The sequence below is a fragment of the Orcinus orca genome, chromosome 2 (genome assembly GCF_937001465.1).
Source record: "Orcinus orca chromosome 2, mOrcOrc1.1, whole genome shotgun sequence".
Taxonomy (NCBI): domain Eukaryota; kingdom Metazoa; phylum Chordata; class Mammalia; order Artiodactyla; family Delphinidae; genus Orcinus; species Orcinus orca.
This window is the reverse complement of record NC_064560.1, coordinates 57,169,375-57,194,516: the sequence shown is the minus strand read 5'-3', so window position 1 is coordinate 57,194,516 and position 25,142 is coordinate 57,169,375. Positions and strand designations below refer to the sequence as shown.

The following is a 25,142-nucleotide window of genomic DNA, read 5'->3' as shown; positions in this document are numbered from 1 at the left end:
ACATCAAGTGTAATTAGCAGCCCCTCAAAAGCACATCGGCTTTCTCATCCTTGAAGAAAGGTTGTTTAATTAATTTGAGCACACCGAGAATCGAGTTATGGAAGTACAAGCAAGCAAACCCACAAACGAAAGATCTAAGCAGGGGAAATTCTTCAGTTTAACAGCAAACTTATCCTTTGGTCTTCATAATTAAGAGCCCAAACTCTTGTAGACACCATTTCTTTTTTTTTTTTTTTTGGTTTCTCTTTTTTTTTTAAATTATAGTTGCTTTACAACGTTGTGTTAGTTTCTGCTGTACAGCAAAGTGGATCAACTCTCCCTATGCCTATATCCCCTCTTTTTTGGATTTCCTTCCCATTTAGGTCACCACAGAGCACTGAGTAGAGTTCCCTGTGCTATACAGTAGGTTCTCATTAGTTATGTATTTTCTACATAGTAGTGTATATATGTCAATCCCAATCTCCCAATTCATCTCCCCCCACTTCCCCCCCTTGGTATCCATATGTTTGTTCTCTATGTCTGTTAGAAACCATTTCTTAATGGCCTACTTGGTCCAAGCTCTTACTAGACCCTTGAAACCAGTTTCCTCATCTCATCCTCACGACAGCCCTTGCACAGGAGATGTTATTTTCCCCATTTCCTACAAGAGAGAACTGTGGCTCAGTAATGTGCTTAAGGTCATGGAGTTAGTAAGTAAAGAATCTGGGATCAGGCTTCCCTGGTGGCGCAGTGGTTGAGAGTCCGCCTGCCGATGCAGGGGACATGGGTTCGTGCCCCGGTCCGGGAAGATCCCACATGCCGCGGAGCGGCTGGGCCCGTGAGCCATGGCCGCTGAGCCTGCGCGTCCAGAGCCTGTGCTCTGCAACGGGAGAGGCCACAACAGTGAGAGGCCCGCGTACCGCAAAACAAACAAACAAAACAAAACAAAAAAGAATGTGGGATCTTGCAAAGTCTGTCTGGTTCCAAAGCCCAGGCGGTCCACGCTGTACTCAGCAGCCTCCCTCAAGGTCAAAACTTGGAGACGTTAACTAGACATGTGAGTTGCACAAACTGCTTATCTCTGTGGGACCAACTTCCCCCAGTGTAAATTGGAATAACAGTCTCTGTCTCTACCCTCAAGCGGGGGTTATGAAAATGAAAAACGGGGCAGTAGGTGGAGATACGTCTTCAAAAATGGTAAGCCTACCTTATAAGTATACAGATATGCTTTCATTCCATGATCAAAGAGAATTGCATTTCTCTCCACTCCATCTAAGTCTATAAGCATTGCCAAGGCTTCTCAATGTATTTATTTTCTTGTTATTTCATTCAACTGGAAAATATTTCCTTAATCCTCCCTTGCTGCCTGGCAAAGCTTCTCTGTCCTTTCGGCCTGCACTCTGTGGTGCTGACACCTTCAGGAAGCCTTCCCTGACTGCCTTCTCCATTTCCTTCCCAGCCCTGGCCTCTGTCATAGCTCTTGCCACTCTGCACTTTGTCTGTCTTTCCACACATCACTAGACCCAGAGGTCCTCCGGTGCAGGAGCCATGGTCTCGTGTCTTCTGTCCCCATGGCAAGGAGTAGGAAGTATATTGCAATGCTCCGAGGAGGTCTGTTGAACCTAACTACATGGCGTGAAACTATCAAGTCTGAGTTTCTGAGACAGACTTCCAGACCTAAACCCAAGAAGCATCAGGGAGAACCCCCCTGTCCCAAATGAGCCCGAGTGGAGAGTGAGGCCGCAGCTCTGCTCTGCCCTCCTGGCTCCGGATGCGCAGGCTCAGCGGCCATGGCTCACGGGCCCAGCCGCTCCGCGGCATGTGGGATCTTCCCGGACCAGGGCACGAACCCGCGTCCCATGCATCGGCAGGCGGACTCTCAACCACTGCGCCACCAGGGAAGCCCAGGAGGACTTTCATTTTTAAAACCAGGACAGTCCCAAGCCAACCATCCCTGGACCTTCAGTGCTCAAGCTTTCAGGTTGTTCATCCTAACCCCAGGCCCAAAGAAGACTCTGCTTGAGGGAGGGCTGGCTACTACAGCAGGGAGCCTGTCTGCTATCGCAGCCAGCACAGAGAGGCCTCCATCTCACCATTACCGGGTAGCATGGGCACCCGAAATGAGAGCTCCAGCTGTCAGAACCCGAATCCTAGAATCTTCTTAGCCAGACACTCGGATGTCTGCTCCCTGGGCAGGGTTGGCTCCAGAGCTGCTGTTTCAGAGCTGGGAGGGCATCATAGAAGTTCCTCTTCATTGGGATCCAAGAACCAAGAAAGGCTTGTGTGGGGGATGCTGGGCTCACAGCAGAGATGGGGACATTCTGGGCTTAGAATGAAGAAAAGTAGATGGTTGCTGGAAGAGGAACTTTGACATGTAAGAGATTTGGGGAGGGGACATTGCGAGAGAAATTCTGAGACTAGAATGATGAAAGGGACCAGCTGCTGAGTTGAGGAGAGAATTCTGAGACCATAACAGGGTTGGGGAGTGGAAGGAGGTCTTGTTTAGAGCTTAATTAGCAAAACAGGAAGTCTGCGAGGGGCAGAGTCAGGGTTGAAGGGATGAAATACGATTGCAAGGGGGTGTCTAAGGGTCCAGCAGAATTATCTCCTTAGAACAGGGTTTCTCAACCTCAACACCACTGGTATTTTAGGCAAGATAATTCTTTATTGTGGGAGGGTGTCCTGTCCTTGTAAAATACTCAGCAGCTTTCATGGCTTCTACCCACTAGATGCCAGCTAGCACCTGCACACTCTCATACATTTCTCCAGACGTTGCAAGTGTCTCCTGGTGGAAGGGGAGAGCAAAAACACCCCTGGTTGAGGACTTCCTGGTGGTCCAGTGGTTAAGACTCTGTGCTTCCACTGCAGAGGGCACGGGTTCAATCCCTGGTTGGGGAATCAAGATCTCACATGCAGCACGGAGCGGCCCAAAAGAAAAACCAACAACAACAAAGAAAACACCATTGGTTGAGAATAACTGTCTTAGATGGATCGTGGCCACCTTCAACTTTTCAAACTCTTTGCAAGCTCTGGGTATATCACTTGCCAGTTCTGAAGAGTGGGGTGGGACATGGGCATCCTCTTGGAAAACATCCTCCATAAAAGTTAATGATGGGGGCTTTCTAGCTTCTGTGCTATGCTGAGATAATTAAGGAAGGGTGTGATGGGCACCGTGGCAGCGTTTCCCTGCTGGGAAGACAGTGCCATGCAGATCTGCTTAGATACTTGCTATTCTGAGCGGGGCTTGGTTCAGCCACGGCTTTATTTACAGCTGAAGGTCCCTGGTGAGGCTTTTCGAGAGAGCACATGGGGGCTCTTCTCCAGGAGGGAGCGAGTGTCTCAGAATAAGGGTGGAGCCTACGCTGGCAGAATGAAGCAGCCGGCTGGCTGACGCTTGTTCTACCATGGGGCTAATTTCGGAGGCTGCTTCTTCATTGTGGATCGGGATGGAAAACACTTTGATCACTTTAAGCCTTTGTCCTGGTCATTCTGTTGCATCCGCTTCAGACCCTACTGGTGGGTAAACATTTGATGTCGGTTCTTAAAACAGGGTAGTGCAGAGCAGAGGACAGGAGACCCCCTATCCCTCATCAAAATCTGCATAGAAGTCAGCAAGAAATGCTAGAACATAAAGGAACAGACAAACAGGGATGGTTTGGAAGACAGGAGATGTAATGGAAGCAGAGGTGGCTGTCAGAGCCCCACCTGTGTCTCTTCAGCTCTGGGCATTATGGTCTAGTAGGGCTGATTTCCATCTGCCAGTCTCTGCATCCCTCTGCCTGAGGGCTTTTGTAGATGGCAGAGCCTGGGACAAGCTGGAAGTACTGGAGAATTAGTGCCTTGCTTCAAGGAGCCCTTAACGAATGACTGAAGGCAACTGGGGTATACCCCAGCTCCCTTGCCCCTTCTGGCAATACTCTGACACAAGTATTTTACATTGGCTCTATGGCTCTGGGTTAGGATTAATATCCAGTTTTCTCCTTATCCCAGTCGGGTTTTTGCACGCTAACACACTGTTTACTGGTTACTTTTTCTCCCCTATCTCACTTCCTCCCTCCTATGACTGCATCCTGGAATCACCTCCTAAATAAACTATCTGCACTCACACCCTCAACGTAAAGTCTGTCTTTGAGGAAACCCAAACCAGCACATGGACTGAATGCTGATAGATGAAGACCTGGTGTTTACTTGTTCTAAGGCTCTGTCTACGTAGACAGAAGGGTGCATACGATACGCAACGTCCAATGTGCTGGCACACAGCACATGTTTGACCACGTGCAAAATTTAATTTCCTTAAGTTTTTTATTTAAGTTTTTGTTTTATGTTTTTTAATTAATTTATTTATTTTTAAAAATTTATTTTATTTTTGGCTGTGTTGGGTCTTCGTTGCTGTGCACAGTCTGTCTCTAGTTGCGGCGAGCAGGGGCTACTCTTCCTTGCAATGCATGGGCTTCTCATTGTGGTGGCTTCTCTTGTTGCGGCGCGTTTATGTATGTGATGGACTTTATCAGATGTTCGTGAAATAGGAGTTCATGTTATACCAAAGCAAACAAGTACAGTAAGCCCCCTACATACGAACCTTCAAGTTGTGAACTTTCAAAGATGCGAACTTGCTTTTGCATGTCCAATCACAAAAGTTAGTTCATGTGTCTGGTGTACATTATCACGTGCATGCATCGTCTACAAGTGGTTGTGGTTTTGTGTACTTTACTGTCCAGTACTGTGTAGAGCACAGTAGTACAGTATCTTTATTTCAAGCCTAGGCTGTCCGGAAACAAGAGTAAAACAGCTGGTACTACCGTACTTTTCAAGGTACTGTACTGTAAGATTAAAAATGTTTTCTTTACTTTTTGTGTGTTTGTTTTTTAGGTATCATTTGTGTGAAAAGTATTATAAACCTATTACAGTACAGTATGATATAGCTAATTGTGTTAGTTGGGTACCTAGGGTGAGTTTGCTGGACTTACGAACAAAGTGGACTTATGATTGCGCTCTCGGAACGGAACCCGTTCGTATGTAGGGGACTTACTGTATAAAGATGAGGATGAGACCTACCTGTTCTTTTGGCAACTCTGCCCCAGGAAGTTTTCACTGGCTACTTTTCTCCTGTAATCCTGGTGTCTTGTCACCTGCCATCATACCTGTATCTCTCCCTGCTTCTTTCTCTGTCCTCCACACCTTTGCCCCTTACTCTTAGGACAGGTTGTAGCATCACTTCCCCTCTCCCATGCCCTTCCCTGCAGGAGGATGACGTGCCCTACCCTGTAGAGTGGCTGTGTCACGTGCTTTGGCCAACGACATGTGACACAGGTAATGCGGGTTACATCGGGCAAAAGATTTCAGAGTCAGATCATGGTTCATCAGCTCTTTCTCCTCACACTGATGACTGGCAAGGTTCCAGAAAGAAACTGCTCTGGAAGCCTGGGTCTGGGGTACAGGCAACAGGGAGCTTGTATGCTCAGTGCACTTACCAATTCGAGGAAAATATCCATGTTCTCTGGATTTTTCTTATGTGACCAGGCCATCTATGACTAAACATAATTTTTTCCCCTTCATTTCTAATTCCTTTATCTTCTTATTTTAGCAATGGTTTAGAATCCCCTGTGAAGTGTTGAGTAAACTGAGGGTAGCAAGAAACTGATACATTATCAGCCTCAGGGGAGGCCTCCATAAGTGTAATGACTGCAGCAGGCTTTTTGTAGATACCTTTTATCAGATTAAGGAAATCCTCTTCTATTCCTAGCTTTCTAAATGTTTCTAACATAAGCAGATACTGAATTTCACCAAATACTTTTTCTGTGCGTATTTGAAGTGATCATATGACCTCTCTCCTATTTCTCCATTAAAGTGGTGAATTATAATAATTAATTTTTGAATGTTAAAGCAACCATACATTGCTAAAATAAAAAAAAATTCATATATCACTGGATTTGAACTGCTATATTTTATTTAGGATTTTTGCATCTATATTCATAAAGAGTTTGGCTTATATTTGATTTGTCTTGTAATGTCCTTCTCAGGTTTTCTATCACAGTTTTACTGGCCTCATGAAACGAGTTGGCATTCTTTGGACCCAGGCTTGGAATTTTCTTTCTGTAAGTCTTCCATTTCTTTTGGTTCAGTTTGGGTGAATTGTGTTTTTCTAAGAATTTTTTCTTTTTAAAATTTTAAATTATGACCACAAGATTCTGCAAATAACTTTTACAACTTTTTAATGTTTGCTAGGTCTTTTGTGATATCCTCTCTTTTATCCCTGATATTGACCTGTGCCTTCTCTCTTTTTTTCCTTGATTAGCTTTCCTTTGGGAGTAACGGGTGTATTCGTTATGTCTTGCTGCATAACAAATTACCCTAAGTCTCAGTAGCTTCAAACTAGAAGCATTTATTATCTCACACAACTTGTGTGAGGGAGTGGGTCCTGGGGATGACTTAGCTGGCTGTCTGGCTCAGAGTCTCCCTCGAGGTTGCAGTCAAGGTGCCGTCTGAGATTGCACTCATCTGGGAATGGACCTGAAGGGTCTCCTTCCCCGTTAGCTAAGTCACATGCTTGGCATGTCATTGCTGGTTGTTGGCAGGCGGTTCGGATTCCTCAAGGCCTCTGTTCTTCACCATGTGAATCTCTCTCTAGGGCTGCTGGAGTGTCTTCACAACATAGTAGGTGGCCTCCCCCAGAGATAGGGATCCAAGTGACAGCAAAGTCTTGAAATCACACATCATCAGTTCCACTTACTCCTCTCATTGGAAGAGAGTTAAGAGGTACAGCCCACACACAGAGAGCAGGATTAGGGTCCACTTTTGAGAAGATTGTCAGAGAATTTGTGGACACATTTAAAAGCCCCCATAGAAAGATATCGATTTTATTAACGTTTTCAAAGAACCATTATTTTGCTTTGCTGATTCTCTTACAGATTTCGTCCCTATTTCATTAATTCCTATTATTTGCTGTTTCCTCCTCTCCACATTTCACCAGTGTAACCAAGTCCCTGCAGTAAATTCATTCCATCGGACGCTGATACAGGTCTGATACTCCTTTGAATGTTTGGAAAAAACAAAACAAATCAATTATACGCCCCTCATCTCTCACTTACACACACACACACACACACACACACACACACACACACACACACACATTTTGTTGATTTGTTGGCAGATTCAGGAGGGTTATGAACCATGGTTCTTACATTGGTAGAATGTGAGTTTTAAGATGCATTTTTTTCCAAAGGGATAACTTACGGTGTTGAGTCAGCCACACTCACTCACTCATATTGCCTCCCGTTAACACCAAAAGCTCAGACTTCTGCTGCAGCTGGCCTACCCCAGGGAGCCAGCCTGTGGTCCTGGAACCAGAGTCCTCTCATTCCATACGGGAACCAGAGGCACGACCTTGGCAAATGAGGCTGCCATGTCAAACGTTTGGGCTGGACACCTCAGATATTGCCAGATATTGAGCATTTTGCCCCGAATGCTACTAGCAAAATATTCCTATAAAACGAACATTTTTCAAGGTCAGTCTGTGTCTTTAGGGGCTCAGTGCTTGGACCTCAGCCATGAGGCTCCCCTGACCAATTTGAAAGTGTAGCTTTTTGCTCTGTGTTGGAATAAATGTTCACCTTGCTATAAAACATCGGTTCTCTTTCGGGTCTAAGTAATTTCCCTTCCCTTCTGCTTGCCTACCTTTGAGGTGTTAAGAGCGCGCGTGGTCAGAAGAGTGGTCTTCTGCCCAGTCTGGAAGCTTGGCCAGAGGAACTGGTGTTCTTGTGTACTGAGGTCATCTTTCAAAAGTACCAGACGGTTTTTCGTCCTTCTCACCCAAACGTGACGTTTCCTGGCAGCCATTCCACCACCAAAGTGCCAGGAAAGGGGACTACAAATGCCTCCTAAAAGTACAGGATAGGGGATGTCTCTATCAGGGAAGAAGGAAGGGGAAAGCCCACCCCTTCTGGCCTCAAAAAAACTGCGGGAGGAAGGAGGCTGTCAGAAGCAGGTGAGTAAGTAGGGAAAGAGGTGTGTTCTGACCCTCTCCCAGCTGAAGTGAGGAACCTCCCAGCTAAGCCTCCAGAGGCTTCCTCAGCTCCTGGGGCTGGGGCGGGAGGGCGAGGACATTGTCCCCTTTTTCCTGGTCCCCCTAGAAGATCACAGGGATTGATGGCGTTGGCTGGGAGGTTGACTCGGGGAGACGGGTGTTGCTGCCTTGTGGTGAGGGACACTGTAGCTGCGGGCCAGATGGCAGATCATCCCGACCAAGAACTGGCCATGCAGCACAGCTAGACCTCAGGGGACACGCGGTCCTAGAGAGGATTGACTTGGACTCCAGATAGCAGGACTGCCGAGCCCAGACAGAACCAAGGAGGGCAGGCTTCAGCCTCTGGTGCCAGCAGGGCTCCTGTCGATCAGGTGGACAGCGGCATCCTCATACAGACTACAGGAGCCGGAAGGGACCGTGGGCCTGTGGCCCGTGTGGATCCGAGGTCTTTCTCGTCACCTTTAGGTCACACAGACCAGCTCTCTTGTATCAACACCTCCAGATGCCCTCTTGGAGATAAGCGAGGTGAAAAGGGATTAAAAAGTACAAAACGTTTATCCAAAAGAAGCTGAGTTCTCTAAAGAGACTGTTTTACATTATTAGATCAGATTGAATTTCCTTACATCCATCGTGGAAAATGAAGAAGTTATGTTTTCTTTGCAAATCGGAGTGCTGCTGGTAAATTTGCAAACCTGATACGAATTGATGCACAAAGATGATAATTTTAGCTGCTAGAAGCAAGGCTACAGAGTGGGACTGGTCTGAGCTGAGCTGAGCTGTTCTCGTGTCCTTCCGCATGGGAATCGGTGTCAGAATGAGGGGGACTAGACTGCATCTGTGGATAGCGGCTTTTCTTTGGTGGGAAAAATAATTAGCCTGGAGGTAGCTTTCATCCAGTTCTGTCCCAGGCCGATTATTATGAAGGGAATGAGTCATCTCATCAAGAACACACCAAGGACTTCTCTGGCGGTCCAGTGGTTAAGACTCTGCCTTCCAGTGCAGGGGGTGTGGGTTCAATCACTGGTCGGGGAGCTAAGATCCCACATGTCTCACAGCCAAAAATACCAAGGCATAGACCAGAAGCAATATTGTAACAAATTCAATAAAGACTTAAAAAATGGTCCACATCAAAAAAAAAAATCTTAAAAAAGAAAAGAACACCCCAGTTCCTTTCTTAGGACCTTCCTCCCTCCACAGGGCTTGGAATTTGGAAGGAGATGGTTCAAGTTCAAGCTCCGGCTCTGACTGGGTGGGCAAGTCGATAGACTTTCCTGATATTCTGTCTATCACATGGGGATTGAGACATGTGTACCCCAATCCTCGTGGCTTCAGAAAGAGCTGATGGAGGGTAACAGAAAGTACTTTTTATAAACCGAAAAGTCCTAATCCTGTGCCCATTCCAAGCTTCCAGATGCCTTCCTTTTCCTGCAGTTTCCTTTTTGCATCCTGCGTGTTCCAGGCTTTTCCTCCGGGCTCTGTTCTGGCCTTCGGCTGAGCAGAGGTTTGTTCCTTTGTATCAGGTCCTGTGCTGGGTCCTGGAGATCTTGAGGCCAATAGATCCAACATCTCCCCTCGAGGAATTTCTTGTCCACTCTCAGGCACTGTCCTGCCTTCTCCTGGCAGGCGATTTTCCCTTCGGATGTCACTGGTTATGAATTCTCCTTGGTAGAATGGGCTTGAAGGTAGGATTCTGTAACTAGAGTAGGCCCTTCAGGAAATGGGTCCAACGTCTGAGATATATGACTCGTCAATTTTTCAGTAAGTATAATGCCCTAAACCAGGCTCATTTGGAGTGGAATCTGGAGGGCAGTGCCCTGGACCTTAGGATGCGAATAGCGGGCTTGGGTGGCTCACCTGGGTCAGCAGGTGCTGAGTTGGATGGCGAGGGCAGCTTACCCTCTTCTGTCCCAGGGGTCAGACTTTTTATCACCCACAGGCTTGCCTGTCGCTACCTAGCTTCGAGCCCTTCCACCCAGACTTGTTTTCCTGTTGGCATCCTCAACAGATATGGAGAGACGTATTTGGTTGGAAACCCAGAAAAATTCTTTCATTCACTCTCCTAGCACACCCTTTCCTGAAGACCTAGATTTCACAGGGGGCACAAAACTAGGACCAAGTCAGAGAGGGAGACAGCCTGGAAATAAGGTATAGACTCAGGGAGCTGTTGATGCTTCCGCCTGAGCCCACAAGGCAGTCTGGAGGCAGAATTCTCTCTTCTTTGGGGGAGTCCATCTTTTTTCTCTTGAGGCCTTCAACTGATCAGATGAGGCCCCCCCACCACATTATGGAGGCTAATGTGTTCTACTCAAAGTCCACTGATTTAAATGTTAATCTCATCTTAAAAAATGCATTCACAGCAGTGTCTGAATCAGTGTTTGGGCAAATATCTGGAAATGGTGACCTAGCCAAGTTGACACACAGAATTAACCGTCACGTAAGTTCAAAGAGGCATGGCGTGGGCCAGCGCGGTAAGCCTGGGGCTCTAACACATAAGGAAGGTGTTAATAATGGACATCAATGGGAAGCCACCCTCCCCCCATCACTGCATCATGAAGATTCAAGGAAAGGAAAGTACCTTTTGGAGCATAACCTCAAAGCCTGGCTTTACAGAACATTCTGGAAAAGATCTAGAAAACTGAAGCCTAAGATGAGCTTCCTGTTCCCACACTTGGATGAAAATTACTGGGTCATTCTTGTTGCAGTTGGTTGTAGGGTGGATGTTAGCCCACACAGTACTTCTTTTTTTTTTTTTAATTTCCGCTATGTTTTGACATTTCAATCTATTATCTTTTTTTTTTTTTTTTTTTTTTTGCTGCACCACACAGCATGTGGGATCTTAGTTTTCCGACCAGGGATAGAACCCGTACCTCTTGCAGTGGAAGCATGGAGTCTTAACCACTGGACCACCAGGGAAGTCCCAGTACTTCTTTTTGAATTAGAAGAAAGACTCCCTTTCATGGACAAATCAGAAAATAGCCCCTCCTGGGCAGTTGGATTAGAAAAGGGTAACCCTTCTGGGCAGACAAAGGAGGAACAGGTGCCTATGTTCTCCTGTGGGTGTGGCCTCAGCCATGGAGCAAAGCCTGGCACATGAAGTGCACGCTGGTTTCCCAGAGTGACCTGCTTCCTCAGTTGGGTAACTTTTGTGCACAATGCAACCTGCCTTGGTGGTTGGTAGAGAGACGCGCTGATAGTGAAAGGACACCTAGAGGTCGTCTAGTCCACCCACTCCTGTCTTGGAGATGGAAACACTAAGTCCCAGAGAAGGACAGAAGGTGACTTCATTCATGCAATACCTCTTTAGCAGGGCAACAGTGAGAGGACACAGCAGCTCCCAGAAGGAGAGCCCTCCGTCTTGCCAGCCTGGTCCACCCTACACCAGGCGTGAAGCCAGCAGGAAGGAGAGACGATGACACCCCTCCAAGGACTCCTGGCCTGATATGGATCCCAACTGTTGACAAAATGCAGGCTGGCATCAAGGATTTGGGGGGACAGCATCTTTGCTGACCGTTCTTTTCCTCCTCGTATGTGTGTGGTAGTGGACGCATCTCATCTGCGTTGTAAAACTCAACTGCGTTGCCTTGTTTTACAAACCTTCTGAGCACCTACCGTGTCCCTGAGAGTCCAAGGCGAATAAGGCAGAGTCTCTGCCACCAGGAGGTCACCGGATATTCATGGCAGGCGCATGAATAGACAAGAATGGCACAGACTTCCAAGGCGACCCATGGAGCATTGTGGAAGCAATGAGCATGTGCCTTTAGCTGACCCATCCCTGGAGCCAGAGGGGTCTGAGTAACTCGTGCATCAGTCTTTTGAGAAAGAGTTCATCAGAGCAGATGAACGTGCACTCTAGGAAGAGAAGCATAGATTTTTCTCAATTGCTTCCTCTCCCTCTCCCCTTCTCTGTCCCTCTCCCCACCCTTCCCCTCCCCTCTCCTCCTACCCTCTCCTCTCCTCTCTTCTCTTCTTTTCCTTCCTCCCTCCCTCTTTTTCTCCTTTCTTCTCTAAGACACAGATGAAAGAATACTCACCTCTCAAAATCAAGTTTGCCAAAGCAGTGGTCTAATTGGGCCCTGGGAGATTGGTCAAAGGGTGTTGTTTTTCTGGTAGATCCTCACGAATGGAATTCTTATTAGTCTTCCAGTCTCCTTCATTAACATGCATTTTCTCTCCCTCTCTGCATCTTGCTCCCAACTCCAGGGCTGCTGAGCCCAGCATTTGTCTCTGGGACTCAAATGCCGATAGGCTGTACAGTGAGAATCTTCAAGAGTGTGTGAAGCCAGGCACGCATGTGGTTAGTCAGAAGAAATGGTTGCTGGAAATGCTGGTCCTCAGAATGACATCTGCTGGGTGGCCTCTCAGAGGGTGGGAGCTGCTTCCCTCCCAAGTCAGACTCTGCCTAAGCGAGGCTTAGTGATGGAAGCTACTGTTTATTACCCACCAACTCTGCGCCAGACCCTGTGTTCCGTGCCTTACCCAAACCACCTCCTCAGCACAACGTGTGGCAGGAAGTGAGCATCCTGGTCCCTACTGACAGATGAGAAGAATGAGGGTGAACAAGGTCCAAGAACATTCCAAGGTCACACGGAGGGTAAATGGCAGAGCCTAGACCTGAATATGGATCTAGGTGACACACTGCCTGTTACAGGTGCAGGCGAAGAATAAAGACAGAGACAGGTACATTCTGCCCCCACCCACCCCACCCTTGGGTGCCCGAGGTGGCACAGAGCAAGACAGTCATGGTTCTGGAACTTTTTCTCCCAAGGGCTCCAGGGGCTCAAGAGAGAACAGGGCACTGCCTGTCCCCAGCCACCACAGCAAGGGTCCCAGGGAAAAACCATGTCTGTGGCAGGGAATAGTCAAGTGGACAGATGACTTTGCCTCCAAGCTGGACCGTTGTTTAGGGACAGGATTGTCCTCCTAGGGAACACCGGCCATCCCAGGTGCTGTGGACTGAATTGCGTCTCCTCCAAAGATGCTGAAGTCCTAACCCCAGCACCTGTCAATGTGACTTTTATTTGGAAACAAGGTCTTTGTAGATGATCCAGTAAAGACGAGGTCATCAGGGTGGACCCTAATCCAGTATGGCTTGTGTTCTTATGAAAAGAAGGAAGTTGGACACAGAGACAAACACACACAGGGAGAACTCTGTGTGAACACAAGAGTGGAGATTGGGGTGATGATTCTACAAGCTAAGGAGCCCCAACGATTGTCAACAAACCAGAAAAAGCTAGAGGAGAGGCATGGAACAGATTCTCCATGACAACCCTCAAAAGGAACCAACACCGCCAAGACCTTGATTTTGGGCTTTTAGCCTCCAGAACTGGGATACAATACATTTCTGTTGTTTAAGCCACCCAGTCTGTGGTGCTTTGTTATGACAGCCCTAGGACACTGATACACCAGAGCTCCTGGGGTGTGTGTCCTGCATTCAGCCCTGTAGTCAGACCTGGACTGAGAAACTCCAGGGAGCCCTGGTGCCATCGCCTGACTTGAAAGGACCCAGCATTGCTGTCTGGTGCCAAGAGAGGCCAGAAGGTGCACAGCCATTATCAGGACTGGATCCCTGCTGTGTTAAGTAAGCACTGTAGCTCATCTTCCAAGTGGTGGGGTCCCTGGTTACAAAGAACCAGATGGAAATCCAATTGCACTCTCAAGGCTGCTACAGGGGAAGATGGTGTTTGTGTCCTGTGCTATTCCAGGGATAATTAGCATCAGAAGATTAGATTCATAATGCCCCATTCATTTTCTCCGCTCATCACTGGTGTCTGGTGGAGAATTGGAATTCTTAATCCCACACGCTCTAAGTGAATGCATATTGAACAGTTTTGACAGCTTGGAAATTTCGTTGCAGGTACTTGATAACTTCCCATGTCAGGATCAATTTGCAGCCTTGTTTTTTCAGCTGATTAGGTCCCATCCAATTTTCTTGAGCCAGGGTTTCAGAGAATCCGGCGTCTTCCATCTCTACCATGAAGGGATGCAGGGTGGTGATGGTCCCAGGGAGGCTGGGTTTGAGATCGGATATCCAGAATCACTGAATCCACCAGGACTCCTCTTATGTTTGCTCAAGGAAAAAACAGTGAACTCTCTCCTAAAGAAAATTACACAATGCAGCTTTGGCCCAGAGATTCTGGGAGAAGTCAGCAAGAACATACACAGAGCTTCTAGCTTGGACTACACAGAGGACAGAGGATGAAGAATAAAGGATGAGAGTGTGGGTGTGGCTCCTGTGCACACCCCAGCTCTACCATTTCCCTCTCTATAGGACCTTGGGCCAATTACTTGCACTTCCTAAGTTTCCTCATCAATAACGTGGGGATCGTTGTAATAGAAACCTTATACGGTTGTTGTGAAGATTAAATGAAATATTACATGTAAAAGTTCTCTGCTTGGTGCCTACAGCATAGTAAGTGTTCAATGAATGTTAACTTTGAAGCAAAGTTCCTCACGGAAAAAAGACAATTCCTCTTCCTTCACCTTCCTCTCCCCCTCCTGCGTCTCCTCCTTTTTCCCTGTTCTTTATCCTCAGTCAAAGAAAGTCTACAGCACGGTCCAGCAGAAATGCAGGGAGAGCCAGATGTGTCGTTTTGTTTTCTAGTAGCTATGTTAAAAAGGTACAAAAAGAAAAAAACAAACTGGAAGATACAGAGAACAGATTGTTGGCTGTCAGAGGTCAGGAGTCGGGGGGAGGTGTGAAATGGGTAAAGGGGTTCAGGAGGTGCAAACTTTCAGTTATAAAATAAGTCCAGGGGATGCAATGTACAGCATGTGACTATAGTTAATGATACTGTATTGCCTATTTGAAAGTTGTTTCAGAGAATAGATCTTAAAAGTTCTTATCACAAGAAGAAGATTATAACTATGTGTGGTGACGGATGTTAATTAGACTTATTGCGATGATCATTTCATAATACATGGAAATATTGAATCATTATGTAGCATACCTAAAACCAATATAATGCTATATGTTAATTATACCTCAATAAAAAAACAGAATTTGGAAAAAAAGGTACAAAGAAACAGGTGAAATTAATTTTAATAACATATTTTATATAAAGCAATATAGTATAGATCATGTAATCAGTGTAAACATTATTAACGGGATACTTTATATTGTATTTCTCCTACTGTGTCTTCACAAGCCAGTGTGTATGCTATGCTAACAGCACATCTCACTCCGGACTGGCCACGTTTCAAGTGTTCAATGAGCCACGTGGGGCTACTGGTTGGGATACTGGGCAGTACAGCTCTAGACGTGCTGGAGCTTGTGATTCCCCTAGAAATTTTCCACTTGTTCCCATTATCTCAATCTCCTGGCCTTCTTGTGCTGGGGTGACAAGGACACATCATGACTCTCAGGTGAGTCAGGAGCTTCCCTCGGAAGCAGTAGCCAAGGCAGGAAATTCTGTTCCCACTGCAGACACTGCCACCTGGTTTTAGGTGCTCAGTGAGACAGCTTAGCCCTTGATAGTCTGGGGATCAAGAGATGAATAACAGGGCTTCCCTGGTGGCGCAGTGGTTGAGAGTCTGCCTGCCGATGCAGGGGACACGGGTTCGTGCCCTGGTCCGGGAGGATGCCACATGCCGTGGAGCGGCTGGGCCCGTGAGCCATGGCCGCTGAGCCTGCTCGTCTGGAGCCTGTGCTCCGCAACGGGAGAGGCCACAACAGTGAGAGGCCCACGTACCTCAAAAAAAAAACCCAAAAAAAACACAGATGAACAACACACCATCCTGACTCTTCATGAATTCGTAGTATAGTGGGTGGTCTATGTGCAAAATAATTACTGTTCACTGTCATAAGAGCTGTGATAAAAGTTCGTTAAAGTTGTTGATGAAACTTGAGAGAAGGGTGATATATGTAAGATAAAGTAAAAAATGTAAATTCTATATATGATCATGGCTATTAAAATTCTCTTGGTTGCTAGAAATAGAAACCTTAAGCCCAAGGGTGCCTACTAAGCATGTTATATGAAGAATTTAGAGGAATCATGCAAATCAAGGAAATCCTAAATCCCAGTCAAGGATGCAGTCAGCTTTCGCAGACACACTGGAGCAGCGTTAAAGATTCAGGCAGATCTTTCTTATGTGTTCTGCTCAGCATGCATTTTTGATACTTCGCTTGCCCTGCAGTCCAGCTTTCTTTCTCTAGTTCACATGAAGGAATTCAGTCACTGGTAATGGCTCCAGAATGTGTCATCCGGACACAGAGAGCAGACAGGCTGATATTTCAATATCTTAATTCAAATTTGAAATTGGTGAGAAAAGACTTTGATTCAGCTTGAATCCAATAGAGCTTGAGTTAGGTAGCCAGGAGACAGGGCAATATCGTGTAAACGTGGCTTCCTCTTCTCCATGTAGATGGAGGAGAACAAAGTCCTTTTCCAGAAAAATAAGAGAAGGCGAGCGAATCAAGCAATAGATGTTCACTACATTCTTCCCCTTGACTTCCCAGCATACAGGCTTACACGCATGTGCAAACATACATGCACACATCCTTTTCCCTCATACATGCAAATAGGGCTCTACCTCGTGTGATTCACCAAATTCCTTTTCCCCTATGGGAGGTGAGCTGAAGTCCCATCTGGCAAGGAAATCTAACATGATGTTGACCCTCTCTTTTCCAGGCTCCCAGTCTTTGGGGATTATCCCTTCTTCTACTCATTTTCTTTCTTTTTTTTTTTTTTAAGATTTTTTTGATGTGGACCATTTTTAAAGTCTTTATTGAATTTGTTACACTATTGCTTCTGTTTTATGTTTTGGGTTTTTTTGGCCGCGAGGCATGTGGGATCTTAGATCTTAGCTGACCAGGGATCGAGCCCACATCCCCTGCATTGGAAGGAGAAGTCTTAACCACTGGACCACCAGGGAAGTCCCCTTCCACTCATTTTCTTTTGAAGGTGATTTGGAGGAACAAACGAGGCAACGGGAAATCCCAGGATGCCCAGACTCCTCTGGCCTCTCCCAGACATGACATCTCCTAAGTGCCGTAACTCTACTGTTTTCTGATCAGGACACTAACTTTAGCTTTATGATGAACCGGCCAAGTTGACTGCTGCAGTTTGGCAAGGTATATGATCATTTGATCCTCAGCTGCCTCAGATTTCTGGTGATGTCCATAAAAGGCCTTGTTTCACAGAGTCACATACTTTATGCTCTTCTCTATCAATTTTTAGAATGGCTATCTTGGACTGGAGTTTGTATCTCTCATCTTGTACCATAAAGTCTAAAGAAGTAACTGAAACATGCTAAAATCCTATGAAATTACTGTTGAATCAAGTCCCAAGAGCAAATAGGCAACAGTTTCACTAATTATGTCACTATTTCATGGAAAAGATTGCCACCTTCCCAGACAAGGATAGGAAGGTGAGCATGTTACTGACCAGAGTTCTTGGCCTCCTCAATAAATAGAAATTGATCAGAGGCCAGAAAAGAAATTCAGGCAAGGCTTTATTGGGACCCTGCTGCAGCAGAGGGGAGCGAGAACAAACACCAGGTTCCCTTGCTCACTAGCTGGGGGGGGGCGAGCTTGCTCCTTATATGGGGTGAGGGTAGGGGTGTGTCCAGGGGTCGAGCTGGAGGTGTGGCTTAGGTGTTTTGCCCACCCCTTAGGTGGTGTCGTGTGCAGGGGACATGCGCCGTACCCTGCTTTTGTTCCCGCTCTTCAGAAATGGCACTTGGGTTTTTGGTCTTTTTGTATCTTGTTGTCCATAATTCACCCCAACTGTGCATGCATGCAGTTATTTTAAGTCCCTTATAGTTTCTTTGTATTTTGTTTCTCAAGGAGAGGTGTGTCCAGGTGCAAGCACTGCAGCAAAGTGTCCCAGGTCCCAGGTCCCAGCCTGTCTCAAGCACATCCTCACTTCTCTCCTCACCACACTCCTTTTAAAATCCTGATAATTGAAAATCTCCACTGCTCGCAGCAACTTCTGCATTAGTTAAGCTTCGTTTGGTCAACAATAGCAGAGATGGACCATGGCTAGCTTAACTTAAAGAGGACATTTGTTGCTATGGCCACGCCTTGAGATGGACAGGGACCAGGGCAGATTCGTGGTCCTAGTTGGAGGGATTCACGAGCCTTCACTCTGGAGGACTCTAACATAGCTCAGTTTAAAGGTGCTCAGGTGCTGCGTCTCTCAGTACAAGATTCAGACCCTTGGTAGGGATGATTAATGGCTTAGCTTGAGTCAGATGCCTACCTGTGGCCAGTGAAGCAGAATCACCTAGTACAGACATAGCTGAGGGGTCTGTTCATGTCTATCGGGTCCAGCTCCTGGGGAATGGGCAGTTGTGGTGAGGTCTACATAGACTTAAGAGTTAGATGAGCTTCACATGATTGTTGTTATTTCTCTTCTAAATCTTTACAAGAAACTTTTTGGCTTTTTCCTTCAATTTTCTAACTATAATGTATTTGCAAACACTATAGATATAATCCACTCTATCATTAAATGGAATTCCAAGCTTTCTTCCACTTTTTTTTTTTTTTTTTTTTGCGGTACGTGGGCCTCTCACTGTTGTGGCCTCTCCCGTTGCGGAGCACAGGCTCCAGACGCGCAGGCCCAGCGGCCACGGCTCATGGGCCCAGCCGCTCCGCGGCATGTGGGATCCTCCCAGACCGGGGCACGAACCTGTGTCCCCTGCATCGGCAGGCAGACTCTCAACCACTGCGCCACCAGGGAAGCCCCCCTACTTTCTTTTAAGCTTCAACTTCTCCACTCATGTATTTAATTTATCTGTCTGTCCACAGGAAAATTTTGAGTAGTTTTTGCAAGAAAGGTATCTGAGTGATGGGATGTATGGTCATGTGTTTATCTATGATGTCATTCTTTGCCTTCTCTCATTAAAAAATTATTGTATTTAGATTTCTTTTCCCCCAAAACGTTCTGCAAAAAGCTCTCATTATCTTCTGGAATTTAATATTGTAAAGGAAAAGTCTGAGCCAGCTGATTTTCCTTCTAGGAAACTAATTTCTCTGCCTGTGTACTACTTTGACTTTTTCCATTATCTTTGAAGGTATTTTTGTTGTTGTTGTGGTAGTGGAGGGGAGGGATTGGGTTTTTTTGTTTGTTTGTTTGTTGCAGTACGCAGGCCTCTCACTGTTGTGGCCTCTCTCGTTGCAGAGCACAGGCTCCGGATGCGCAGGCTCAGCGGCCATGGCTCACGGACCCAGCCGTTCCGTGGCATGTGGGATCTTCCCGGACCGGGGCACGAACCCGTGTCCCCTGCATCGACAGGCGGACTCTCAACCACTGCGCCATCAGGGAAGCCCTGTTTTTGTTTTTTGATTAAAGGAAAACTAGGAAAGTTGGAACAGGTACATTAAGTCCCCCACATACGAACGAGTTGCATTCCCAGAGCGCATTCGTAAGTCCAATGTATTTTTAAGTCCAACAAAGTTAGCTTAGGTACCCAGTTAACACAACTGGCTATATAGTACTGTACTGTAATTGGTTTATAATACTTTTCACACAAATAATACATTAAAAAACAATTAAAAAGTAAAGAAAACATTGACTCTTTCAGTACAGTACCTTGAAAAGTACAGTAGTACAGTACAACAGCTGGCATCCAGGGGCTGACATCGAGTGAACAGGAAAGAAGAGTTACTGACTGGAGGACGGAGAGGAGGTGGGAGATGGTAGAGCTGAAGGATCGTCAGCAACAGGAGATGGAGGGCGAGCGGTGATGTCACTCACGCCTGACGTGGATGGCACAGGTTCTGGTTCCTTGCTGGAACTAGATGCACATTTGCATCTTTGAAAGTTTGCAACTTGAAGGTTCATATGTAGGGGACTTACTGTATTAGGTTTTCCTTCCAGAAACCTACAGTAAGAATTTATATGAGTACTAAAAAGACACCATCAAAACTAAAACCCCGGACAATAAAGCAGATTTCCAAAATACTGAGCTCCAAGAAGTCTAGTCTGACAACTTCTACTTTCCCGATGGGCAGTGTGTACATGTGTACATGAATATCAGGGGAAGAGAAGGTGGGTGGAAGATGAGTGGTGGGGTGGCTAGGAGGTGTCAGGAGAGTTTACTGAGAAAAAATGTAAATGAAAGCTGACTTGAGAAATAAGAAAGTATTTCCAAGCAATGTGGAAGGCCTTGTTGAGCTCTGAGGTCACACATCTGTAATGACCCTAATCTGCATGGTTATTCAGTTTTCTCCAACAGTATTCAGAAGCCAAGGTATTGGACTGGAAGAAGCAGGCAGTTGGGTGGATACAGGCTAGTATTTTTCTCAGTAGGTATGAGAAAAGGGCAAGCAGGTCCTCTCACAATAGTGAGAGGCCCACGTACCGCAAAAAAAAAAAAAAAAAAAAAAAAAAAAGAATAAAGAAGGTTATTAAGAATATTATTGGGACAAGTAAATAATTGGAATATGAGTGGTTAGACTAGGTAAAATTATAGCCTCAATGTAAAACTTCTTGAATTTAATATCGGGACTGTGGTTACATAAAAGAATATCGTTATTCTTAGGAAACACACACAAATATCTTAAGGGGGGAAGGGGCATGGTGTCTGCAACTTGGGAGAATACATCTGTAACAAATATTGGAAAAAATCAGTATTCCTAAAAATCAATTCTTAAAAATCAATGCAAATAACCCAATAGAAAAGTGATCATATAATATATACAGTAAACAACAGAAAATATACAATGAAAAGATACTCAACTCTCTCATAAAGAAATACAAGTTAAAACAATAAGATACCATTTTTCACCCATAGAGTGGCAAAATCAAGAGAGTTTGGAAATAATATAAAGTGTTGACACTTAAACAGGAAACGGTAGAACTATAAAATGATACAGCTGCTTTTGAAGAACCGTTCACCCACGACCCATATGTACCCAGAGGGGTAGGTACAGAAATGCTCACTGCAGTCGTGTTTAAAGTGAAAAACTTGAAACAACATAAATGTATATAGGAATATGGGTGGAAACTCAAGTCATTTCATAGAGTGACAAGTTGTAGAATAAAATTATATGTGCTATTAAAATCAATAACAATTAATGTACTACTAAATGATATAATTTTATGGATCTATCAATATATATCAAAATTATGTAAAATCAAGGAAAATGTTCTTATAGGATATGCGTCAAACAGGAACTCAGGATGGAGAGGGTGAGGTCTGATCAGTGAGGACATCAGCTTATCTGCAGTGTTTTTATTTATTTATTTATTTATTCTTGGCTGCATTGGGTGTTCGTTGTTGCGCGTGGGCTTTCTCTAGTCGTGGCGAGCAGGGGGTCTACTCTTTGTTGTGGTGCCGGCTTCTCATTAAGGTGGCTTCTCTTGCTGCAGAGCATGCGCTCTAGGTGCGCGGGCTTCAGTAGTTGTTGCATGCAGCCTCGGTAGTTGTGGCGCACGGGCTTAGTTGTTCCATGGCATGTGGGATCTTCCTGGACCAGGGCTCGAACCCGTGTCCCCTGCATTGGCAGGTGGATTCTTAACCATTGCACCACCAGGGAAGCCCTATCTACAGTGTTTTAATTTTTGAAAAGGGAAATGTATTCCTATACTGCTTGTGTAATTAAGGATTACAAGTGTAATTAAGAATTTCATATATAATTGCACATTAACTTTAAAATGTAGGCAGCAGCCTTTACCTCCCCAAGATCATTTATAAATCAATTTTCGTTTCTGTTTCGTCTGTTAATAAGTCAGATACCACTTACTGGAGGATGGTCCCCTCTGTCATTCTAGCTTCTATTTTTACTCTTCCCTGGCACCTCTGGACCTTCTATTTAAATCTGTAATATTGTGATTTGGAAATTAAATTCAAGTGAGGACAAAACAAAGGTGCTTCTGAATTCAAGTAGCTTGGGTGTTTACCTTTCCCCTGTTCAATTGTGTGTGAACAAGAACCTCCTCTGTCTTAACCCTGTGAGGAAACCGGTGAGAAACCACATGAGGGTATCACTGCGGGGAGTCCACACAATGACACAGTTTGGCAGCTCTGTTCTTTGAGGGACATTGTGAAATAATGATATTTCTCTTCCCAAGCCTGATGACTAGAAAATGTGAGTTTCACGTGGAACCTGCATCTCCCGAAGAATGGATGTGATGCCCTGTATAATTCTTTTTTTTTTAACATCTTTATTGGGGTATAATTGCTTTACAATGTTGTGTTAGCTTCTGCTGTATAACAAGGTGAATCAGCTATATGTATACTTATATCCACATATCCCCTCCCTCTTGCGTCTGCCTCCCAACATCCCTATCCCACCCCTCTAGGTGGTTGCAAAGCAATGAGCTGATCTCCCTGTGCTATGTGGCTGCTTCCCACTAGCCATCCATTTTACATTTGGTAGTATATATGTCAATGTTACTCTTTCACTTCGTCCCAGCTTACCCTTCCCCCTCCCCGTGTCCTCAAGTCCATTCTCTACATCTGTGTCTTTATTCCTGTCCTGCCCCTAGCTTCATCAGAACTATTTTTTTTTTAGATTCCATATGTGTATACCCTGAGAAAACCATAATTCAAAAAGAGTCATGTACCACAATGTTCACTGCAGCACTATTTACAATAGCCAGGACATGGAAGCAACCTAAGTGTCCATCGACACATGAATAAATAAAGAAGATGTGGCACATATATACAATGGAATATTACTCAGCCATAAAAAGAAACAAAACTGAGTTATTTGTAGTGAGGTGGATGGACCTAGAGTCTTAACTTCACTTCATACAAAGTGAATTAAGTCAGAAGGAGAAAAACAAATACCATATACTAACACATATGTATGGAACCTGTATAATTCTTGATGGACTTAAAATATCCCTGAAAATTCTAAAATAGCATCATGGAATATGAGAATTCAGAGAGAACTTGCTGATTCTCAAGTTAAATCATCTTGACTGTCTTACTGTTGTTGCTTGTTCATATGTTTGTTTTTAATGGAGAAACCGAGGTCCAGAAGAAGGAGGTGATGTCTCAAAGTCACAGAATATTTGAGCACAGTTGAGGGCAGATCCCAGCCCTAATCATCTTCTACAACATGACCATGGCATTTGTGTGGCATGACGTATGTCATGCACCCATTTTGTAAATTAGACGATGGAGTGAATGGAGGAAAGGAAGTTTCCTGCTTTCTGTTATTATATCTGCCCCACAGGCTATAACAGTATGACATAGTCTAGTTACAGCAGGCATTTCTCCCGTGGACATTGCCCGCTTAGGAGAGTGGGGCCGGCAGAGGGTCTAGATTGCCAGTATTTGTGACCTGTATCAGGAGGGGCTGATGGCAGGAGACCCTAATGAAAACTGCCAAGATAAGACATTATCTTCACTGTCAAGCATAGAATTACAAGTAGTGTTTTTCTGGTCATCAATTACTTATACAGTTTTCCCCAGTCATTCAGAAACTTGGTCCTCTACCTCACCAAGGGACAGGGGAGACTCAGAGCGAGGAACGAATGCTTTTCTGTTCTCACGTGCTTGAGTTTTGCTGCTGTACTCCTCATTCTGAAGGACAAAGTGTGCTAATGACCAAACTTTAAGAGCTGATTCAAGTCTGATGTGTTCCATCTCACCATTAAAAAAAAAAAAAAAAAATGTGAAGCCCTACAGCCAGGTCCAAAAAGGGAGCTGTACACTACCATATGATCCTGCAACCCCACTCCTGGGCATATACCTGGAGAAAAGCATGGTCCAAAAGGATACATGCACCCCAGTGTTCATAGCAGCACTATTTACAATAGCCAAGACATGGAAACAACCTAAATGTCCATCAACAGAAGAATGGATGTGGTATATATATATATATATATATATATACACACACATATATATATATACAATGGAATATTACTCAGCCATTAAAAAAGAATGAAATAACGCCATCTTCAGCAACATGGGGTGGACCTAGACATTGTCATACTGAGTGAAGTAAGTCAGACAGAGAAAGAGAAATATCATATGATGTCGCTTATATGCAGAAGCTAAGAAGAAATGATACAAATGGATTTATTTACAAAACAGAAACAGACTCACAGACTTAGAGAACAAACTTATGGTTACCAGTGGGGAAGGGGGGGAGGAGGGATAGTTAGGGAGTTTGAGACTGACATATACACACTGTTATGTTTAAAATGGATAACCAACAAGGACCTACTGCATAGCACAGGGAACTCTGCTCAATATTCTGTAACAACCTAATTGGGAAAAGAATTTGAAAAAGAATAGATACATGTGTATGTATAATTGAATCACTTTGTTGTACATCTGAAACTAACACAACATTGTTAATCAACTGTACTCTAATACAAAATAAAAAGTTAAAAAATAAAATAAAACAGTGTGTCAGAAGTTAAGATTAAAACAAAACAAAACAAAAAGGTAACCATACAGGTATAGGTGTGGGCAATGCAACTGAAAGTTAGCCACTGTCCAGCTGTCTGTACATTTAATGAGTAAACATGTGATTGGATTCTGAAGACACCCACATGGTGTGAAAGTGCTGTGGAGTGTGTGTGGTCTGGAAACAGAAAGACCAATGTTCTGACATTTACTGACATATCTGACATTTACTCACTGCTCACCTTTGGTTTTCTAATCTATAGAAGGGCAATAACACAAGGTCACTGCCAATCCTTGGTGAGCTGAAGAAAAGTGATTAGGATGGGAAGAGGACCAAAACCCACCTTGCAGGTTCCTTTAACAATCAGGTAGGGTGACTTATTTAAAGGACCTAGTGCTTAAGATTTTCATTACGTGGTTAGGACAAGTTATGGTGAAGAGTCCAGTAGAAGCACACAGGCTTGAAGTCAAGTTTCACTTAGGTATGTATCAGATATTTAGATTTTCATTTAGGTCATTTACTTAGTTGTATGACCTTCGGCAAATTCCTGCCCCTCTTTGAGTCTCCTCATGGGAAAATGGGGATTAAAGACCAATCTTATGGTACTGTTTAAGGTCCTACTGCAGCTGCATTGAAAGAGACACGGTTCACTAAGTCTGTGAGTCTGTTTCTGTTTTGTAAATAAGTTCATTTGTATCATTTCTTTTTAGATTCTGCATGTAAGCGATATCATATGATATTTCTCTTTCTCTGACACTTCACTCAGTATGACAATCTCTAGATCCATCCATGTTGCTGCAAATGGCATTATTTCATTCTTTTTAA

General features: G+C 44.8%; 1 long non-coding RNA gene across 2 annotated transcripts; it reads left to right on the top strand.

Annotated features, from left to right (window-relative positions):
- The first annotated feature begins 6,826 nt into the window (after positions 1–6,826).
- On the top strand, positions 6,827–25,142 carry LOC125963130 (uncharacterized). 2 transcript variants are annotated; one of them, XR_007474932.1, is made up of 4 exons: positions 6,827–6,997; positions 7,664–7,966; positions 19,126–21,138; positions 22,464–25,142. It is a non-coding gene; the product is annotated as an uncharacterized LOC125963130 (long non-coding RNA). The 2 variants fall into 2 exon arrangements; XR_007474933.1 differs by lacking the exons at positions 19,126–21,138; positions 22,464–25,142 and adding an exon at positions 12,206–16,779.